Consider the following 22,170-nt stretch of genomic DNA (forward strand, 5'->3'; position numbering starts at 1 on the left):
CTACATTGAAAAATAGGTTTTAGTTCTTTTCTTTCTGAGAATTATGAGGTAGTTAATTTCCTAAAATAGTCCAAAGAATTTGCTTTTATATTTCATAGTTAGGGTTTACATAGTGATCATTATTCTTCTAAACCTGTGGAGAACTTCCAAGTCATATTCATGTGAGAGAATGAATATCTGACATAAATCTACAGAGAAGCTGTGGATTTAAGTTATGGTTGTCAGGTTGTTGATGAATCATTTATTTACTGTAAGCACAGGGAAATGCCACTGCTACTCTCTATTTATAACCTGTGTATGTTTCTGCACGCATTTAGAAGGTCCTTGGTGAAGCTTTCAAACATCTGGTTTCACTAAGATAGTTAACTCTGATCAGATACAGTAATGTTATATGTTTATGTAATACTTTATGTTAAAAAATTATACAAGTGCTCTTCTATTGGTCAAAAAATGTTAACTAAAATACAAACATTTATTCACATGCATAAAATTAATGGGTATCAGTGGCATTTTCTATTTGGTATCTTGTTAATGATGTGACATGTCATAATGTATGAGGCAATCCGAGAGCATCTGGAAGACAACCCAGCTCTGGAGAAACTGTTGCTTCATATCCAGAGGAAGGTGGGCTTTGTGTTCACCAAAAAGGACATCACTGAGATCAGGGACATGCTGTTGGCCAATAAGGTTCAAGCTGCCAGTGCCATAGCTCCATGTGAAGTCATTGTGCCAGCCCAGAATACTGGTCCAAGGCCTAAGAAGACCTCCTTCTTTCAGGCTTTAGGTATAACCACTAAAATCTCCAAGGGCACTATTGAAATCCTGAGTGATACACAGCGATGAAGACTAGAGACAGAGTGGGAGCCAGTGAGGCCACACTCTTGAACATAGCCCCCTTCTCGTTTGGGCTGACCACCCAGCAGGTGTTTGACAGTGGCAGCATCTACAACCTTGAAATGCTTGGCAACACAGAGGAAACTGCATTCTTGCTTCCTGGAAGGTGTCCATAATGTTGCCAGCGTCTGTTTGCAGATTGGTTACCCAGCTGTTGCATCAGTACCTCATTCCATCATCATGTATGCAGGCAGGTCCTGGATTTGTCTGTGTAGACTGATTACATCTTCCCACTTGCTGAAAATGTCAAGAGGCCTTCCTGGCAGATCCATCTGCATTCATGGTAGCTGCCTCATAACCACTCCCACCACCCGTACTCCTCCTGCCTGCAGCCCCAGCTAAGGCTGAAGCAAAGAAGAGTCCAAGGAGTCAGAAGAGAATATGGGATTTGGTCTCCTTGATTAATCGTGAAAAAGCAACCAACTCAACCAGCCAACTGTATTTGTCAAACAAGGAAATAAAGGTTTACTTCTCTATAATAATAATGATATATATATAACATCTATTTAGAGGTAGATGTGTGGAAGTCGATTCATAACACATATCTGCTAAACTCCCTGGAATTGGGAAATAAGAGACCCAACTCTATTATCTCTTGTCTGAGTGACTTAATATAAGATTTTTTAATTTCTCTGACTTCAATATTGTTTATAAACCTGGGCTTATGATGAGAAACAATCATTTTGAGAACTAAGAAAGTACTACATCTACAAACAAAACAAAAACAAAAAACTTTGTAAACTGAAATATTTCTGTTTGTAAAGTACTGGGCAGTGCCATGTTTATTATTTTTTTTTAATAAAGTTGGTATTTTATATGATTTACTATAGAATCTTTTAAAACATCAAATAAAAAGCTACTAATGACATAATAGTAACATGTAGTTCATCTTTTGAATGAAAACTAGTAACAATCTTGCAGGTCGTATTTTAGATTTTGTTAAATGTACTATTTCTTGACCTCACTCTATAACATACTGCCATATACCTGCGTCTTGGTTTTATCCAAGTATATACCTCTTTGGTTATTTAAGCTTGTTGCAGTCTTAACTCTGTTAAGTAGATTTATTAATCTGGCCTTACTTGTATAGTAAAGAATACTTTTATTATAAGTTTTACTTAGTAATAGATGAATATAGATGAATTAAACATACATTATGATAAATATTTAAGAAATCCAATACCACAAAAAATATTTTGACATTTTCTCTGTGGTTATAGCCACTAAAGGATTTGTCTTACTTGCTGATGATGACTTATACTATATAAATAATTTAACTTGAATTTTAGAATTGTCCATATAATCAAAGAAATTGCAAACTAAATCAATTTTATTTGTATGCAGCATCTGGATTAATAGTTCTGATACTTGGTTGAGTTATTGGCCATTTCTGAGAATTGACATAAGATATTTTCTCTACAGAAGAGTATGCAAACTCTCAGACACTGGATATTTTGCATCAGGTTTCAGAAGATTCCCGGATCCCTGTTGATATCCATTGATCCATGCAACCCATATTAGGGTGTTTTGCTTAAGTAATTATTATTTTTCTTTTTTTTTAATTGAGGTATAATCTAACATGAAGTATTAGTTTGAGGTACACAACATACCAATCTGATATTTATATATATTGCAAAATGACCATCACAATAGGTTTCATCAACATCCTTCAGCATACATAGTTACAATTTTTTAATGAATTTTTAAAAATAAGATTGTAAAAGTTCTCACCAAGGGAACAAAAATTTTTAAGGAGTTAATTTTTATTTTAAAAAACAAATACTTAAACATTTAGATACAATTTATAACACACAAAAATGAAAAAGAAACTTTCCTATAGTCCCACCTAGAGGTGTTCACTTTTCTTTTGTCATTAACCATGCCATCAAATATTCTTGCACAGCTTCACCTGTAACTGGTATTACATCATTGAACTGAAACATCATAATTTTTAAACCAGTCTTCTTGCTGTTAAACATTTTGCATGCTTATTTGTTTGATGTTATAACCCAACTACAGTGAACTTAACTCCTAGCTAGTGAAAAAATTTCCAGAAGTATAATTGTAGAATAAAAGAATACAAACTTTTTTTAAGGTTTTAGATTAAATTTCCCTCTGGAGATGTTTTACCAACTTTATTTTTTTTAATATGAAATTTATTGTCAAATTGGTTTCCATACAACACCCAGTGCTCATCCCAACAGGTGCCCTCCTCAATGCCCATCACCCACTTTCCCCTCCCTCCCATGCCCCATCAACCCTCAGTTTATTCTCAGTTTTTAAGAGTCTCTTATGGTTTGGCTCTCTCCCTAACTTTTTTTTTTCCTTCCCCTCCCCCATGGTCTTCTGTTAAGTTTCTCAGGATCCACATAAGAGTGAAAACATATGGTATCTGTCTTTCTCTGTATGACTTATTTCACTTAGCATAACACTCTCCTGTTCCATCCGCATTGCTACAAAAGGCCATATTTCATTCTTTCTCATTTCCACGTAGTACTCCATTGTGTATATAAACCACAATTTCTTTATCCATTCATCAGTTAATTATTACCAGGAGTTGGTATCCTAGGCCCCACTTCCCTGAATCCTTGTCCCTCCTAGATATTACTACTTAAATAAAAGTCTTTGCAGATTTTGAATGTGAAGCCTAATAAACTAAATTTATTGTAATTTCATGATTACTAATGGACTTAAAAAATTAAGCTAAACTGCCTATGATTTATACAGTAGCAAAAACATCTATGACAGCTAGGGTCTAGTCACCACAAATGTGGCAAGAGAGTTGAAGCCTTGGAACAGATAAGAAGGCAGCTTTTCCACTAGTGATACTTGGAGCTTGGAAGAGGAGGGATCAATAAAGTAATTAAACACACAGGTGTTAGGTAGACTTTGAATCTCAGTTTTCAGGCATACTAGCTATAAAATCATAGACGAATTATGTAATTGCTCTGAAACTTTGTTTACTCCTGTGGAAAGTAGAGGTGACATTATTGCCTATTTCATAGAAATCTTTGTGAAAGTTAAATATTGCAAATCAGGATCTTAGTATGGTGTTTGGTATATACTAAGAGCTCAGTATAAGTTTACTATTCTTCTTTATTGGTATTGGCCACCATTTTTATCACAGCATGTTGCAAACCAAAAAATAATTCGGGCAATGCAGATTTATTTCATTATCGTCCAATCATTTTGGGTATTTTACCTTCAAAAAGATTTTCCGTTGTGCTTAGTGTTTTGAATATATTCTGAAGTCATTTTTTAATGAAGCCGATGAATAGCAAATCACATTTTAATGTATTAAAATTGGATGCAAAAATGAACAATGGAACATATGGAAGTGGGAAACTAAGGTGCGAACACAGGGCATGTTTTTGACTCCTCAGCATATTTGCCTTGGAGCAATCACTATGCCTCCTACATGTTTTTCAGTTGTTTTTCAAAGTAAGTAAGATTTTGAGAAGAGTACTTTTAACAAAGCATCTTTGAATTTGAACATCTTTTTTTCTCTTAGATGTAATACACCCATTTTCAAGGAGTCAACATGCATGGGAATTTTAATCATCGTAAAGCGTGCACATAATCTAAAGCAATCGTCTCTCACTTCCGCCTCTTGCTCCAGAGGCAGTTACTGGAAACTGTTCTTGCTTTTCCTTGTCTTAGTGATTGCGTTCATGAATCTTCATTACTTATACTCCTAATGCTTACAATATTCTTTGATTCCCACAGATAGATGAAATTTAGCTTATTTGTATACCTGCTCCAATCATTGCTATTCTTTCCATATATTCTAATGTTTTTAAAAATTTTTTTCCTTAATCTTTACTTATTTTTGAGACAGAGAGAGACAGAGGGAGAGTGGGGAAGGGACAGACAGAGAGAGGGAGACACAGAATCCAAAGCAGGTTCAGGCTCTCCGCTGTCAGCACAGAGCCCAATGAGGGGCTCGAACTCAAAACTGTGAGATCATGACCTGAGCCAAAGTCTGCTGCTTACCCAACTGAGCCACCCAGGTGCCCCATCTCCCCATTTACTCTAATGTTTTAAGTGGGATTAAATAATCTCTTGTATTTTGTTCCATGAACAGCAGGCGTAAACTTTTGACTCTTTACCACAAGATACAGATTTTTGTGGTAGAGCGTTGTTTGTCTTTCCTGTTTTTTCCTTGTGGACCAAAATATAGCATAGCATTTTACATACTCAAAATTATCTTCTCACACCGTCTTCTCTTCCATTTACCTACCTCATGTGATCATTTTCAATCCACCATTCTAACCTCACTTTCTCAGCTGGAGATGCCCTCTCAAAGATACACTGATTCACTCATGCTGAAAATTATGCTGCAGTTATTACCAGTCCTGAACAAATTTATTATGTGTGATACTATATCAATTGCTAAAAAGAGCCTTTTATAAACCTTAACTCCTCCACAATGCTATTTTCTCATGCCTTCTTGCATACTCCACAGTGCCTAATACCATTCTGGACACTCAGTGAACATCCTACAAAGTTGTTTAAATGTAATTAAAAGTCATTACACTTACACATGTCAGTTCTGATTAGGGTGAATCTTTTGTGTTAACGTGAATCTTTCACAGAAAATGTTCCTGTAAACCGGTAGTTTGATCTTGAAGAAGGATGAAAACATAGATGGCAACTTATTATACAAGGTTATTGGAGGGCAACTTTTCATCTTCACTGACAGAGAGTATATGATAAGAACAAAGTTTAGTTTTAAGAAGAATATTAAAAATGATTTTATTGCATTTGAAGGTTATAAAGAACAATAGCAAAAATGTATATATAAGCTTCTGCTCTAAATTTTTTAAAAAACAAGATAGGTTCTCATTTTTCTCCCAAAAAGCCATCTGTGTTGGGGGGTGGGGAGCACTCCTTGTGTTCTAGGAGATAACTTATTATCTTAGTATCTATAACTTATTATCATCTCATTATCATATAACTTATTATAGTAAAATAATGTTGAGTATTGTAATAGCACTGAATGGTGACAGATGGTAGCTACAGTTGTGGTGAGCACAGCATAATGTGTAGAGTTATCAAATCACAGCGTGGTACACCAGAAACTAATGTAACATTGTCAACTCTACTTCAGTTAAAGAAAATCAAATTCGAAATTTAAAATGGATATATTTTATAAAATATTATTAATATTCAGAAATACTATTATTTATAAAGAGAAAACAGTAAAATATTTCTTATCATACACTGATTTGTATATTGTCTAGTGTCCTCTAATTGGTTTTTGCCTTTCCAGGGGTTTCTGCTACTGACTATTTTCAGTTTGTCACTTATAAAATCCCTATGAAATTTAGAAATCAGGAAAAGAAGACACTTTTCCTTTTTAATTTAAAAAAAATCTTTTTAATGTTTATTTATTTTTGACAGAGAGAGAGGGAGAGCGAGCGAGCATGAGCGGGGGAGGGGCAGAGAGAGAGAGGGAGACGCAGAATCCGAAGCAGGCTCCAGGCTCTGAGCTGTCAGCACAGAGCCCGACGCGGGGCTGGAACCCACAGACCGCGAGATCATGACCTGAGCCGAAGTCGGATGCTCAACCGACTGAGCCATCCAGGCGCCCCAAGACACTTTTTCAAAATCTGTTTTCTCAAAAAATACAATGTTAAAAGAAATGCCATTAAAAAAAATCTCACATCTATGAGAAATAAAGCATTTAAGGAAATATGTATGGATTTAAAACCAGTGGTTTATCTATAATGGGATACTACTTGGCAGTGAGAAAGAATGAAATCTTGCCATTTGCAACAATGTGGATGGAACTGGAATTATGCTAAGTGAAATAGTCAGAGAAAAACCAGTATGTTTTCTCTCATATGTGGAATTTGAGAAACTTAACAGAAGACCATGGGTGAGGGAAGGGGAAAAACAGTTTCAAACAGAGAGGTTGATGGAGGTGGAGGGAAAGGGAAGATGGGTGATGGGCACTGAGGATGGCACTTGTTGGGATGAGCACTGGGTGTTGTATGTAAGTAATGAATCACGGGAATCTACCCATGAAACCAAGAGCACACTGTATACAGTGTGTGTTAGCTAACTTGACAATAAATTATATTTAGAAAAAAATAAATAGAAAATAAAAACATCATTTGGAACAATGAAATCCCTAGGATTTCATAGGACTTTAATGGCTGATACCTACAAATACTAGAGTAAACGAAAAATTACCCCAAGCATCCTATTCAAGCAAACCTACATTTATCACTTAATAATCAATAATGTTGTTATAAATCAATATGAAGAAGATGAAATTTAATAAGGTTTAATATGTCCAGCAATATATGACCACAGATATTTTTAGATACCAGGGCTGCTGACAGTGCTTCCTGCCACCATGGGAATGTTCTGGTCTTCAGTGTATGATGAGGCGGCCACTAGCCACATGCAGCTGTTAAGCATTTGACAGGTGGCTAGTGTAACTGAACAAGTGAATTTTAATTTCGTTTATGTAACCACAAGTGGCTAGTGGCTAATGTTTGGACAATGCAGTCTTAGAGAAAAGGAGAACTTGGATACGATATCAGTTTCCTGGCAGGAAACACCTTGTACAATCAACAGGATTTAGCTAAAGAGAAAAACAGTGACAACATATTGTGCTTTTATGGCATTGTAAAGGTAAAATACGTGAGAAAATAGCTCAAAGAGTGGTAAGGAATAATTGGGAATTGTTGTAAATCTCTTATACAACAACATAAAGAATAGTATAAAGGATAGTTTTCAACGAATGGTGCTGGGACAATTAGATGTCCGTAAGCAGTTAAATTAACCTTGATATATACCTCACACCTTAATTAAAATGAACTCAAAATGGATCATATTCCTATGTATATAATGTAAAACTATAAACTTTCCATAAGAAACCATAGGAAAAAATTATTTTTTCCCTTTTGCTAGGCAAAGAGTTATTGGATGTGATACAAAAAGTGTACTCTAAAAGAGAAATAAAAAGATAAGTTAGACTTTATAAAAATTGAATATTTTTGTATTTCAAAAAGCTTAACTGAAAAGACTCCAGAAAAGACATGCATACCAAAGTAGGTACGGGAGTGAAGGAAATAAAAAACCAAAGGTAAAGCCCAGAGACTAGCAACAGCGGAATGCCATTTTACCCAGAGTTGATGGGGCCAGAGAATCAAATGATGTTACCATAACCCAGGATGAGCTAAAACCCTGAGAGAGAAGCTGTCCGAGAGAAGCTGCATTTGATGAGAAGAGTAGTCATTGGCAAGACTACAGTGAGGCAGGAGGAGGTACCCCAAGAAATAAATGACCTACCCCTAATATTTGCTGTCAGCTATCCTGCTTTTACTTCCCAGGTAGAATCTAGAGGGCGGGGGGGGGGGGGAGCCTGCATATTATTGTCCACAGAGATTATTTTCTCAGCATACAGTAGGGGAGAGAAAGAGAGCAACTGGACTGGGGATAATGCTCTTCAGAAGCTACTCTCTTTACAAGTCAGCTTCTATTTTTGTTTTTTGATTGACTTCAAAAAATGCATTCCTGATGTCGAAGAAATTCAAAGTCCCATAGCCACCATATCTTTTCAGAGTAAGGTCAATTCAGTCATAATCTTACCTGTATCTTAGATTGTATTGAAGGCCTGGGTGTTTAGCTTTTTTCCAGAGGTTTTGTTTCTAACCTTGATTAATGGCCAAAACTCCCTCTGGAGAAAGCTTGGGAAGATTTGCGGTGTATACTTATTGCCATGTTGCAGTTTTTCAAAATAAACAAACCTCCTTTCTAGGTTAACATGTTGCAGGTATGTAAACTGATTTAGGTCCAGGGTTGAGGGGTATAAAACCCCAATAGTGACTAGGTTCAAATTTATCCCCATTACGCATAGGAACTTTATTTCACATTTTATCCAGAATCCTTGGTGAATACTCCCACGCTGATAGTATTGGCTTAGTCCAGTGTCACAATTCCTCTGTCTTCTTAGGTTATTTCCCGACACCCCCCTTTGGCTTTTGCCAAATGAAGTTATCAAAGATCTTGCAATTCCTTCAGGCTATACAGTTTCTCCTTTTAGAAAGAACTATGCACTTTTGCTTCTAATTAGTACTCAAGTGTAATTCTCATTAATAGACTGGAGGCAATGAGGGATGATGGTGATGTTGGATCTTGAGAATAATCACATACCGTTTTGAGGCAGCTGCCCAAAGTGAAGTCATTGAAACACTTTGCAAGGAAGACTGGTTCTGTGACCTGAAGTTGAGGAGCTGCATCCATTGCCAAGAACATTTCAGGAGTATCTAAATCTCTGTTATTGTGGCTCTACTCTTTCCCAAAAAGTTTTCTTCCCTTACCATAACTGATTTGGCGAGTTGTCCATTTCATTGACATTGCAATTCTGCCTCTCCTATAGTTAGACCTTGGGTTTAATCCTTAGTCTTGTCTGCCCTGTGCCACTAAAAATAAGGGAGTTTTTAAGTTTTTAAGAACATTTTCTGCATATCCACCCATGACATGAATTGTCACGAGTTCAGTGTTTTGAACATATATTTATCTTTGTGTAAACTCTCCAGAATAGTCAGAAGCAGTCATCACATCCCATAATCTTTGCAATCACCAATTTTTCTTGCCATAGCAACTAAGTGCCAAAGACAATTAATTACTCAATGATTTTTGCTCAATTAGTAATTCATTTCATGCCATTCTAGTAAAGAAAAATGAAAATTGGGATGTCACTCTTGCAGGTTATCAGTCTGCTCACATATATGAGAGCAAACCAGTCACAGAATCCTGCTCATCATACCAATTATTGTATCAGGGTAGTGGCAGAAAACAGCATATTCATAATGGTTTTACTAAAAATAATTTTAAAAAGACAGAGCTAAGTGAACCAAAAGAGCTGGTGAGGCAGCCCATGGGTAATTATAGTGGGAACAGCAGAGGAAACAGTGAATCTGGAGAGACCTAGAAAAATTGAAGTACCACTCAACAGGTGCTATAGCTAAAGAGAAAATCAGCAACTGTTAGAAACATAATGAAACAGAGTGGGGATTGGGAGAATAAATACCATGACCTCAGTTTCCTCAACCCTCCAGATCCTTGCTGCGCCTGGTACTTACCAAAGCCAGCCAAAGCCAGAGGATATAGCCGTCCCATTGATGCACTCTATACTGTGTTTTGGGATACAGAGCAGAGTAGGGAAGGACAGAGAATGGAAGAGAGAGAGGCCAACAGGAAATAATGAGCACAGACATTTTTAAAGAATCTCTGACAATTTTTGAAAGACCAATGTTAACTTCTCTTGTGACTATGGATTTTAAAGTTAAACCTCAAGGAACTAACTTAGTAAATGAATTTTGCAGTATAACTTAGATGCCACTTTTATATGAAAAGTATTATGACTTAAAAACCACTATATCATTCTGTGATGAGTCCATTATTACTTTGGTAAGCAAAATATTTGCATTTGGTATGTATTACTATGGTAAGCAAAAGTAACTATAAATGCAGATGGTTCAGTTTACCAGGAAGTTACATCGACTACACAATTGTATGTAAATAATAATAAACACAAGTATAATAATTATTTTTTGAATTTATCTTTATTAGTGTGTATGTAATGGGATCTAATTTTGATTTAATTTACATTGCCAAATGATTATATTGAACATTTTTTCATACACTTATTTATCAACTATATATCATTGGTGAAACATTCATGAAAATAATTTGCCAACCTTATATTGGGTTGTCTTCTTCTTATTGAGTGATAACAATTCTTTTTCATATTTGCAGTGTATATCTATGCTAAATAGATAAAGGCTTAGGTATAAATATAGATATGTAAACATAGCTATAAATATGTATAATAAAAATGAAAAAATATATGAAATTATATATATGTAATGAGAAGGTAAGCCATGGGGTGGGAGAAAAAACATATAATATTTTATTATATATTGTTTATATATTTTGTTATATAACTTACATATGTATGTAATATATAATATTTTCTCCCATCCCATGGCTTACATTTTTTTTCTTTTTCTTATTTTTTGTTTTTATTTGAGAGAGAGAATGCACATGCACATATGTGTGCTGGGGGAGGGTCAGAGAGAGAAAGACAATCTTAAGCAGGCTCCATACTCAGTGTGAAGCTCTGACATGGGGCTCGATCCCACAAACCCGGGGTAATGACCTGAACCAAATTCAAGAGTTGGATGCTTAACCAACTGAACCACCCAGGTGCTTCTTCATTTTTTTTTTTTTTAAATAATGTCTTTCTAACACAGTAGTTTTGATTTGAATGAAATTTGTCAATTTTTTTTTCTTTATATTCATGGCTTTCTTTTAGCTAAAAGTATTTGCTTAACCCAGAGTTGCCAAGATTTTCTACTGTTCCTTTTAGAGATTGTTTTAGCCCTTATGTTTTGGTCTTTGTTCTAATTTGAGTGAAATTTTGTCTACGGTGTTAGGTAAGGATCAATAGCCTGGCATGTTCTAGAAAAATCAACTTACCACAGATGTACACTTGAAAATTCCCTGTGTGTTCCCACTGAACACTGAAAGTGAAAAACACTGAAAGTTCCCGCACTTTGGATTACTTAGATTTATATTAAATCTTGAAATCTGGTAATCCAAATTCCTCAACTTTGTTCTTAATCAAATGAATCAAAGTGTGGATTCTGTACATTTGCGTATGAGCGTTATAATTAGCTTGTCAGTTTTTATACAAAGCCTACTGGGATTTTGATTGTAATTGCATTGGATATATAAATTTAGAAAGAACTGACATAACAATATTGATACTCTAAAAAACATAATAGATTTATCAATTTACTTAAGTCTTTATTTTCTCTCAGAAATGTTTTACAGTTTTCAATGTACAAATCTTACATATACTTTAATTTATCCCTAAATAGTTTGAGGTGATGATACTGTAAATGATCTTTTTGAAAATTACATTTAATTATTGTTTGTGGTCAGTGTATACAAATACAATTGATTTTTTGTATATGGACTTTCAATTCGATAATTTGTCTTAACTCAGTTAATTAAGCAATTAGTTCTACTTGCTTTTTGTGAGATTCCTGTCTTGTCTACTTACCTGATCATGTTTTCTGGAAACAAAATATTGACTAGAAATTATGAGAGTGATCATTCTTGTATTTTTTTCTGATCATAGGAGGGAAAGTATTTAGGTTGTTTGTTTATCATTAAGTGCAGTGTAGACTAGGTTTTTCTTTTAAAGTATTTTTTAATTTTAAGTTTATAATTGAATATAAGTTTTAAAATATTTTTTATTTACTCTGTTTTTTGTAAAATTATTTATTTCCTTTTCAAGTTTTTATTTAAATTCCAGATAGTTAACATACAGTGTAATATTAAATTTCACTTGTAGCATTTAGTGATTCATCATCACTTACACCACTTGCATACAACCACACCTGGTGCTCATCACAAGTGTACTCATTAATCCAATCCTCATCACCTGTTTAACCCATCTGCCCACCCACCTCCCGTCATCAGTTTGTTGTCTATAGTTTTGTTTCTTGGCTTGCTTCTCTCCCCCCCCCGCCCCCCCCGTTAGCTAGAAATTTTAAATAAATGTTCTTTATCAAGTTGAGGGAGTGTTTTCCTTTTTCTTCTTAGTTTGCTAAAATTTTATTGTCTTCAAGTGTTGAGATTTATGAACTGCTTTTTCTCTGTTCATTGAGTCACTTATTTTTTTTCTTTTAGTTTTTACTACAGAGCAATACATTATTTTTTTATATTTAAACTAACATGCTTACGTAGGATAAGCCTTATTTTGTCATGATGTATTTTCCTTTTTCTATTCATCTTATTAAAATTATGTTAAATATTTTGGCAATTATGTTTATAAGAGATATTGGTCTATAATTTTTTCCCTTTGGAATGTCTGATAGAGGAGTAGTTTTGTTTTGTGCTCAAAAATTAGTTGGGAAAATGTACACTTCTTTTATATTTTCTGAAAGAATTTGTGTCATACTAGTATTTAATTCTAACTCAACTATTTATAAAACTTAGTGATGACATCTGGACACAGAATTTTCTTTGTTGGAACATTTTAAATTATGAATTCAATTTCTTTAGTAGGAATAAGGTTATTAAGATTTTCTATTTCCTTTTATGTCAGTTTTATTAATTTGTATCTGTGAAGGAATTTAAATATTGTATCTAATTTGTCAATTTTAATGACATAAAATTGTTTATAGTAATTTTAATTATCTTTTGTAATGTCTGTTGATTATCTAGTGATGACTCCACTTTCATCCTTGTTATTGGTAAATTAGAGCCTTTTTTCATCTCTTGATCAGCCTACCTAGGAATGTATCAATTTTATTTATCTTTTCAGAGGATAAGCTTTTAGTTTCATTGATTTTTCTCTATTTTTTTTTTTTTTTTTGCTAATTTACCAACATTTTCTATTTCGTTATTATTTCCCTTTATTTCCTTTTCATTTGATGTGATCTCATTTTGATCACTTCCTAGATTGGAAAGTTATAACATTACTTTTAAACCTTTTTCCTTCTCTAGTAGAAATCTTTAAAGCTATAAAGAATTTCTCCTTAAGCACTGTTATAAGTGCATCCTACAATTTTTGATGTACTATATTTTCATTTTCATTCATTTCTCAATGTTTTTAAATTACTCTTGAGATTTCTCCCTTGCCTCATGGGTACTATTCAAATATATTCATTGATTGCTAATTATTTGGGAATTTTCTATTTTTTTTTTTAATGTTTACCTATTTTGATAGAGAAGGTGAGAGAGAGTGGGGTAGGGGCAGAGAGAGAGGGGGAGAGAGAGAATCCCAAACAGGCTCCATGCTGTCAGTGCAGAGCCCAGCATGGGGTTCGATCCCACAAACTGTGAGATCATGACCTGAGCCGAAATCAACAGACACTTAACTGACTGAGCCACCCAGGTGCTCTGAGATTTCCTTGTTATTGATTACTAATTTTATTCCATTGTAATCAGAAAACAGATATTTGATTGTTTCACCTCTTTTAAATTTATTGAGTATTTTTCATTATCCAGGGTATATCTTTGTGAAGGTTCTGTGTGCACTTGGAAAGAATTTCTGTTCTGCAGTTCTTGTGTGGAGTTGGTTGACAGTGTTGTTTTTGAATATGTTTATTTCCACCTTAACTGTCAGTTAAAGAAAGAGGAGTGTTGAAATCACAGACGATAATTACAAATTTGTCTACTTCCTCCTGTTTGAATGACATATATCTTTACTTTTTCTTTTTTTTTTTTTAATTTTTTTTTTTCAACGTTTTTTTATTTTTATTTTTGGGACAGAGAGAGACAGCATGAACGGGGGAGGGGCAGAGAGAGAGGGAGACACAGAATCGGAAACAGGCTCCAGGCTCCGAGCCATCAGCCCAGAGCCTGACGCGGGGCTCGAACTCACGGACCGCGAGATCGTGACCTGGCTGAAGTCGGACGCTTAACCGACTGCGCCACCCAGGCGCCCCTATCTTTACTTTTTCATTTAACCTGTGCATGTCTTTACATTTAAAATGTGTTCTTTTGTAGACTGCATATAACTTGCTTTTGCTTTATTAATATAATCTGACAATTTCTGCCTTTTATTTGGAGTGTTTAGACAATTATATTTAATATAAGTAGCAATAGTTTGGAGTTGCAATCTATCATCCTGTTGTGTATTTTATTATTCCATCATTTTACCCATATTTTTATTCTTTTTTTTTTCTTCTTTTCCCTTCTTATTTTGGAATGAGTATTTTTAGAATTCAGTTTTATTCCATCTTTGGCTCAAAACTACATAACTTTATTTTATTTTTATAGTGATTTCCAGCATTTAAATATTTATATTGTCATAACATTTACATGTATACCCTAAAACATACTGTTTTACATTTATCAGACCCTTATATTGATAGTCTCCTTTATTCTTTCTTCCATCCTTTGTCTTATTATTGCATACCTTTATACATATATATACATATATATATATGTATATATATATATATGTGTGTGTGTGTGTGTTATAAATTCTAAAACGTTTGCTTTTAACAGTTGACTTTTAAATACAAGTTTAAATGAGACAAAACATGTCTTTTATAGTTACTGACATATTTACTATTTCTGGCATTCATCATGCCTTTGTGTGGGTACAGATTTCCATCTGGTGACACTTTCCTTTGGCCTAAAGAACTTTCTTTGACATTTCTTGTAATGCAGAATTGTTAGCATAGATTTTCTAAGTTATTATTTGTGCAAAAATTGTCTTATATTCATTTTGGAAGCATATTTTCTTTGGTATTTAATTTGGCCTTGACAGTTTTTTTTTTTTTTTCCTCCCAGATGGACTAAAGAGAATTTGGCATAATCCTTATTTTTCTTCTCTCATATTAAGCAGGTCTTTTTCTCTTCAGCATTATTTAAGATTTTCTTTTAAAGGGTTTCAGAAATTTGAATTTGGTGTGTCTGGGTCTGATTTTCTTTATATTTCCTCAGTTTGTGGTTTCATAAGTTTCTTGAATTTGTGAATATAATTCTCATAAACTTTGGAAAAATTTTGACCATTTGTTTTTTGCAATATAATGTCTGCTCCCTCCTCTTCTCTTCCCTTCTGGCCTTCCAATTGCATGAGTGTTCAGCTGCTTGGTTTTCTCCCATATTTCACTCCTTCTTGGTCTATTAGTTTTCAGTCTTTCCCCCCACCCCCTTTGCTACAGTTTGGATAATTTTTTTGTTGGTTATATCTTCAGGTTTATTTATGTTTTACTATAATGTCTACTTTGATTTTAAATCTATTAGTGAATTTTCCTTTCAGATATTGTATTTTTTATATTTAGAAGTTCCATTTGTTTTTTTAATTCAAATTTCTTTTCTCCTACCTTTATGGTTTCCTTTCAGTCAATTTAATTCTGACTCTGAATAATATTTTGCTGTTTCTTTATATGTCTAGTCATGGTTTAGTTAATATCAGATATTCTGAATATTCCATTCTGGAGAATCTGGATTTTGCTATCTTCCTTTAAAAAGTACAAAAAGTTGTTTTGGCAAAGAGTTAATTTACTTGAGTTTACTTTGTTCCTCTAGAGTCTGGTGTTTAAGCTGTATTTAGTAGAATTTACTTTAAGGTATAATTGGAGATTTCTGCTGAATATCCCATGATTCCATTAGCTCTGTCATCTCTCACTTGCTAGATCTTGAACCCTGTGTAAACTCTGGGATTTGTTTGGTTTATAGCTCTGAGGTAGTTCTTTTTTCCTTCCTTCATCTTGTGGGGTTTCATCTCACAAAGATACAGTTAGACTTAAGGGGACCTTTATACAGATTTCTAGAACTCTTTCTCTACAGGTACTTTCTTCCTGATTCTTTGCTTCAAAAATTCTAGTTATCTCAATTTCCCTACACTTCAATCTCTATATTCTTCACTAAGGTAAACAACCATTTTTATGTTTTTGTTCTTCTGTGTACCAGAGTTCAGAAATTGCATCTAGGGAGAAAATGAGAAAATTATAGAAATCATCTCGTTGTTTCCCCCCTTTTCAGGAATCATGTGTCTGTGCTGCCTGGATGTCCAATGACTAGAAACATTTGTATAAGGATTTTTTCCAGTTTAATATTTCTTCACAGTTCTTTATATTTTTACAGTGGGAAAGAAAGCCTCAGAGCAACGGAGGAAGAAATCTCCTTACTTTTACTGTTTCCTTCCTGGTACTGTCTACCTTCTTATACCATGACGATTTTATGATTTCCATTCTGGGTCTAGGTATTTATAATTTAACTTTTCTTGAGTGCTGAGAACGTTTCATGATCTATGTGCTTTACACATATCATATAATCTAATCACATGCTTTTTAACTCTGTATGTATTAACCTCAAACAAAGTTTTTAAATGTTTTACTTTTTCTAATGTTTATTTGAGAGAGAGAGAGAACAAGCATGTGACCACATGTGTGGGAGCAGGGGAGAGGTAGAGAGAGAGAGGGAGACAGAGGATCCGAGGCAGACTCCGCACTGATAGCAGAGAGCCCGATGCGAGTATGAACTCACAAACCATGAGACCATGACTTGAGCTGAAGTCTGACACTTAACCAACTGTGCCACCCAGAAGCCCCTATTAAATGTTTTTCTAGTATTCTTCTCATGTAAACTTTTACCTAACAGCAGGTGGTTGTCTTTATTTAAAAGCAAATTAAGGGATAAAATATATATTAGCTACTTTTAAAAATTAACCTCTTCTTTAATAGAAAAGATAGATTATTGGACAGTATGATTGTATATGCTTTCAACTGTGTTCTTAAGCAGAAATTTTATGTGGTAATTTTAATAGGGCCTAAATTGCCATCACTGTCTTTCTTACTTATTTTCTAATTGTAGCTATTTTTGGATGAATTTTGGGTAATTGCAGCCTCTTCTACAACAAATGAAAAATCATCAGTTAATTTTAAATTATAAACACAGATCTATGTTTTTATTACTTTATTATGCTGGTGCTATTCTCTCTATAATAGTAAACATTTTGGTAGGTAGTTGTTCTTCTATGAAGGAAGAGATATCAAATTGAAAATTATGAAAAATGTTTATAATGAAATCATAGTTCAGACTGCATTTTCTTTTTGAACCAACTATCAATATTTGCCAATTGTGTGGTCTGGTAATAAGTACCTCTTAATATTCTATTCAAGTGCTCTTTCTTCTTCAGTGTAACCTCTGCAGGAACTAAAATTAAGTATTCTATCCAAATAAGACATTGTATAAACAAATACTCTAGCCCAAATAATACAGTTTAATCTTTTAAAGTATTTTAGACAATGTTGTTCAGTTTCTGTGTGTTTGTGTGTGCGCCTGTCTGTATGTCTGTCTCGCTTTCCTTATAAATTTATGTTCACTGAATGTTTTATTTAATTTACCTGCCAATTCCTGCAGAGCTCTTAGGGTAGTAGATTAAGTTTGTTTTATAAAATTTAGGTACTACTTACTATTATTTAGCATCCCTGGTGACTGCCATCTGTGAAAATTTTCAGGAAATAATCTCTTGCCGGACACTTATCTTTTCGTTTCAATGATTTAAAATCCTGCATAAAAGCAGTTTAGAACCTCTGAATTTCAATTGTTCTTTCAACCAGTTATATATATATAAAATTTATTGTCAAATTGGCTAACATATGGTGTGTACAGTGTGCTTTTGGTTTTGGGGGTAGATTCTCGTGGTTCATCGCTTACATACAATACCCAGTGCTCGCCCCACAACAACAGCAATGTGGATGGAACTGGAAGGTATAATACTGAGTTAAATAAGTCAGTCTTTCAACCAGTTTAAAGTTAATTTTCTAGACTCTGACCTACTAGTACTCCACCGATTCCACATTCTTCAAGAGATGTCCAAAAAGTATAGGAGCTTGTGATGTACTCATTTTGCCCACTAATATGGAAGCAAAGACATTATTAGAGTGCATTGAACTGGGTGTCTATTAATGAAGTTTTAAGAGCAATCATTGACCGTTTGACTTTGTGGAATGGCTGCAAGGACAGCATAATCAGAGTACCATGAGGAATCTGATGGGCACCTCACACAATCAATATTGTAGTTTTTCTGTATTCTATCAATCAGTCCTTTCTATTAACATGTTGTTTTAAAGGTGCTTGGTGTCAGGCGGAGTTAAATTTACTCTTCAGTCAGTCATTGACTATGTATAGAAACTTGACCCAATCATAGCTTTTAGAGCCTTAGTTCCTTTGTCTTTTAAATAGAGATAATAATTCTGCCTAGAAAAATTATGATGAGAGCCAAATTGGGTAATATATATATATGTAGTGCCTGATACATTATTTGGCAGGTTGTAGATGTCTCAACAAATAGTAATTGCTATTTCATCATCATTATTTTCTACACTATAACTCAAATTTGTAATAATGACACTGAGCTACTGCAACTCTCTGATCATGAGAAGTCACATTGTATAAACCTATAGTTTGGATGTAAAAGTGTATGCTATTAAAATTCTTGGTTTTTAAAAAGTGTCATTCGTTTTAACACACATGTTTCTACTTATTCAACAGAAATACCTCTCTTTACATATAAGATACTGGGTTTTACTGTGTATTTAGATGCTTTTTTATTAGAGTTTGAAGGAATATACCCAATTATTTTTTAGGAAATTTAATTTTTAGGAACTTAATCATTCCTATTCTTTTAAATATAAGTGCATTTTTTATGTTGGAAACATTTATTATATAATTTTAAACTTCAGTTATGTGGTTAACTCTTACATGGTGCTTACTCTATTACAGTCCATGTGCCAAGTTTATAGGCATCATCTCATTTATTTAATTTAACATAGTATTCCTGTATTAAGAATTAATGGTGTTTATAGAAAAGAAAATGATTTGTATTTCTCTGATAAGGAGCGACGTTGAACATCTTTTCATGTGCCTGTTGGCCATCCGGATGTCTTCTTTAGAGAAGTGTCTATTCATGTTTTCTGCCTATTTCTTCACTGGGTTATTGGTTTTTCGGGTGTGGAGTTTGGTGAGCTCTTTATAGATTTTGGATACTAGCCCTTTGTCTGATATGTCATTTGCAAATATCTTTTCCCATTCCGTTGGTTTCACCTCACGCCAGTCAGAGTGGCAAAAATGAACAAATCAGGAGACTATAGATGCTGGAGAGGATGTGGAGAAACGGGAACCCTCTTGCACTGTTGGTGGGAATGCAAATTAGTGCAGCCGCTCTGGAAAGCAGTGTGGAGGTTCCTCAGAAAATTAAAAATAGACCTACCCTATGACCCAGCAATAGCACTGCTAGGAATTTATCCAAGGGATACAGGAGTACTGACGCATAGGGGCACTTGTACCCCAATGTTTATAGCAGCACTCTCAACAATAGCCAAATTATGGAAAGAGCCTAAATGTCCATCAACTGATGAATGGATAAAGAAATTGTGGTTTATATACACAATGGAATACTACGTGGCAATGAGAAAGAATGAAATATGGCCTTTTGTAGCAATGTGGATGGAACTGGAGAGTGTGATGCTAAGTGAAATAGGCCATACAGAGAAAGACAGATACCATATGGTTTCACTCTTATGTGGATCCTGAGAAACTTAACAGAAACCCATGGGGGAGGGGAAGGAAAAAAAAAAAAAAAGAGGTTAGAGTGGGAGAGAGCCAAAGCATAAGAGACTGTTAAAAACTGAGAACAAACTGAGGGTTGATGGGGGGTGGGAGGGAGGGGAGGGTGGGTGATGGGTATTGAGGAGGGCACCTTTTGGGATGAGCACTGGGTGTTGTATGGAAACCAATTTGACAATAAATTTCATATATTAAAAAAAAAAAAAAGAAAATGAAAAAAAACCTCAGAATCTTATTGGCTTAGGAAATTGAAAACTCTAGACAATTATTAATACTGTTAAAAATAAAGAAATTATTTGAATGATTATTATAGTGTCCTAAGCTGTTAGATTTTGGAGATCTAATCATAAATATAGATAGTATCCTATAAAAAATGATATACCTCTGATAAATCTTTTGATTTATTCTTCTTAGGAAGTAGTTACAATAATATTCTTAAATATTCAGTAACCCACTTTCAAATATTTTATAGTATTTCATACTTCATTTTACACACTTTAATCTTTTAAATAAATGTCTCTTTGAAATTTTCTTATAGTAATAACTTTTTTTTTAAAGTTTACAAAGTATTTAGTACTTCAAAGTTAACTATATTAGGAAACTGTCCCATTATTTTTGCCTCCTTTTGGAGCTTTTACATGCAGAGTTCATGTGTGTATGTGTGTTTAAGTCAATCACTTCAGTTATAAAGAGTGTGTGATTGACAAGCAATATAGTCAATAACTAGACAGGTAAATTCTTTATATTTGTCGCCACAAGCTGATGACTTAAATGTTCTGTGATAAGATCTAACCTCTTATTTCCTGTGCTTTTCTCTTTAATTTTTTCTGCTACCCTGTATAGTAAGTCATCAACAGCAGCTAACTCTCTGCCTATTAATACCGAACCTTACTTTAATAAAGTAAATGGTATCATAATGTTAATATCTTTACACAAGGAATAATCTTATATACTAAGGATAAACAAAATCTGATGTCACAGAATCCCCACTTAAAAGATACTTCGGAAGGTATTGAATCCAGGTTTTGTTCTTGTTTTTATTTTATTTTATTTTTTTGACACACAACGTTGTATCAGTTTCAGGTATTCACCTTCTCTATATATTATGCTATACTCAACACAAGTTCAGTCTTTAAAAAAAAATTACATTTATTTGTGGATTGTCCCAATAAGTAGTTGTGCATCCCCTATTTGAACATTAATGTTTAAACTGAAAGAATAGAGTTTTTAAATTAAAAAAATTGCTAGTTTTTATTTTCAGAGATCTAGTTGTCATAACTTTTTTTCTTGTAATGACTCAGATGGACCTCTAATTGACAAAATATATTCAAGAACACATGCTCCATTGTTTCGAAATAAACCTGGCTTGCAAATTAAATTTGACCATTTACCACTCCTCCCATCCTTTTTTCTAGCTCCTTCAAGCCCTTAGATTCACACATAAGGGAACACACAGAATGCAGACATTGGTATGTACTCTTCATTCTCAGGCTACTTTCTAAACTGCTTTTTTCTGCTCTTTGTTTTCACTACATCATCCTTGGTTTTCTCTTTCCATCCTTAGCTATTTCCCTTGGACTTGATGCCCATTGCTAGTATCTAGAGCCCTGGCTCTTGTTGATGGTTATTCTCATTTACTAAAAACACGTGCCATCTTAGAATCCAATAGTTACTCCTCTTCTCCTAAGGCTGTATCCTCAGAACCCTCTGCTTCACCTGGTCCTTTATCAGCACCCACATATTTTGTATCATGCCTCATAGGCTTTCTTGTTTTTGCCTCTCCTGTGGGTCATTTTCTAGTTGAGCCACACTTGCATGCCTATAGAAGCCTAGAATTTTATTGGAGTATAATTTTCATTTTCCTGGCTCCCTGAGTATCATATCTTTCTTGAGGCTCAGGTTTCAGCAAATATCTTTGTAACTTTTGTACACCCATCGTTTGTTTCCCACCAGAAAGTGTTTCTAGCCTGAAGAAAACTTCACCAGATTTGATGAGCATATTGCATGAGTTAAAAACAAGGATAGTTGAGTTTTGTTTTTTTTTTCTTCTAATTCTTTTACTCAGCATTTGGAATGTAGAAACGTAAGTTATCTTTTTGGAGATTACTTTCTTTTCTTTTTTTTTTTTTTCTAGAAAGAAATCATACCTCTCTT

The 22,170-nt window shown here is 34.1% G+C and overlaps 1 pseudogene; it reads left to right on the plus strand.

Moving 5' to 3' along the window:
• Nucleotides 1-480: 480 nt before the first annotated feature.
• Nucleotides 481-1,299, plus strand: LOC102967981 (annotated as a pseudogene).
• Nucleotides 1,300-22,170: the final 20,871 nt, after the last annotated feature.

Source organism: Panthera tigris, chromosome B1 (genome assembly GCF_018350195.1).
Source record: "Panthera tigris isolate Pti1 chromosome B1, P.tigris_Pti1_mat1.1, whole genome shotgun sequence".
Classification (NCBI taxonomy): Eukaryota; Metazoa; Chordata; class Mammalia; order Carnivora; family Felidae; genus Panthera; species Panthera tigris.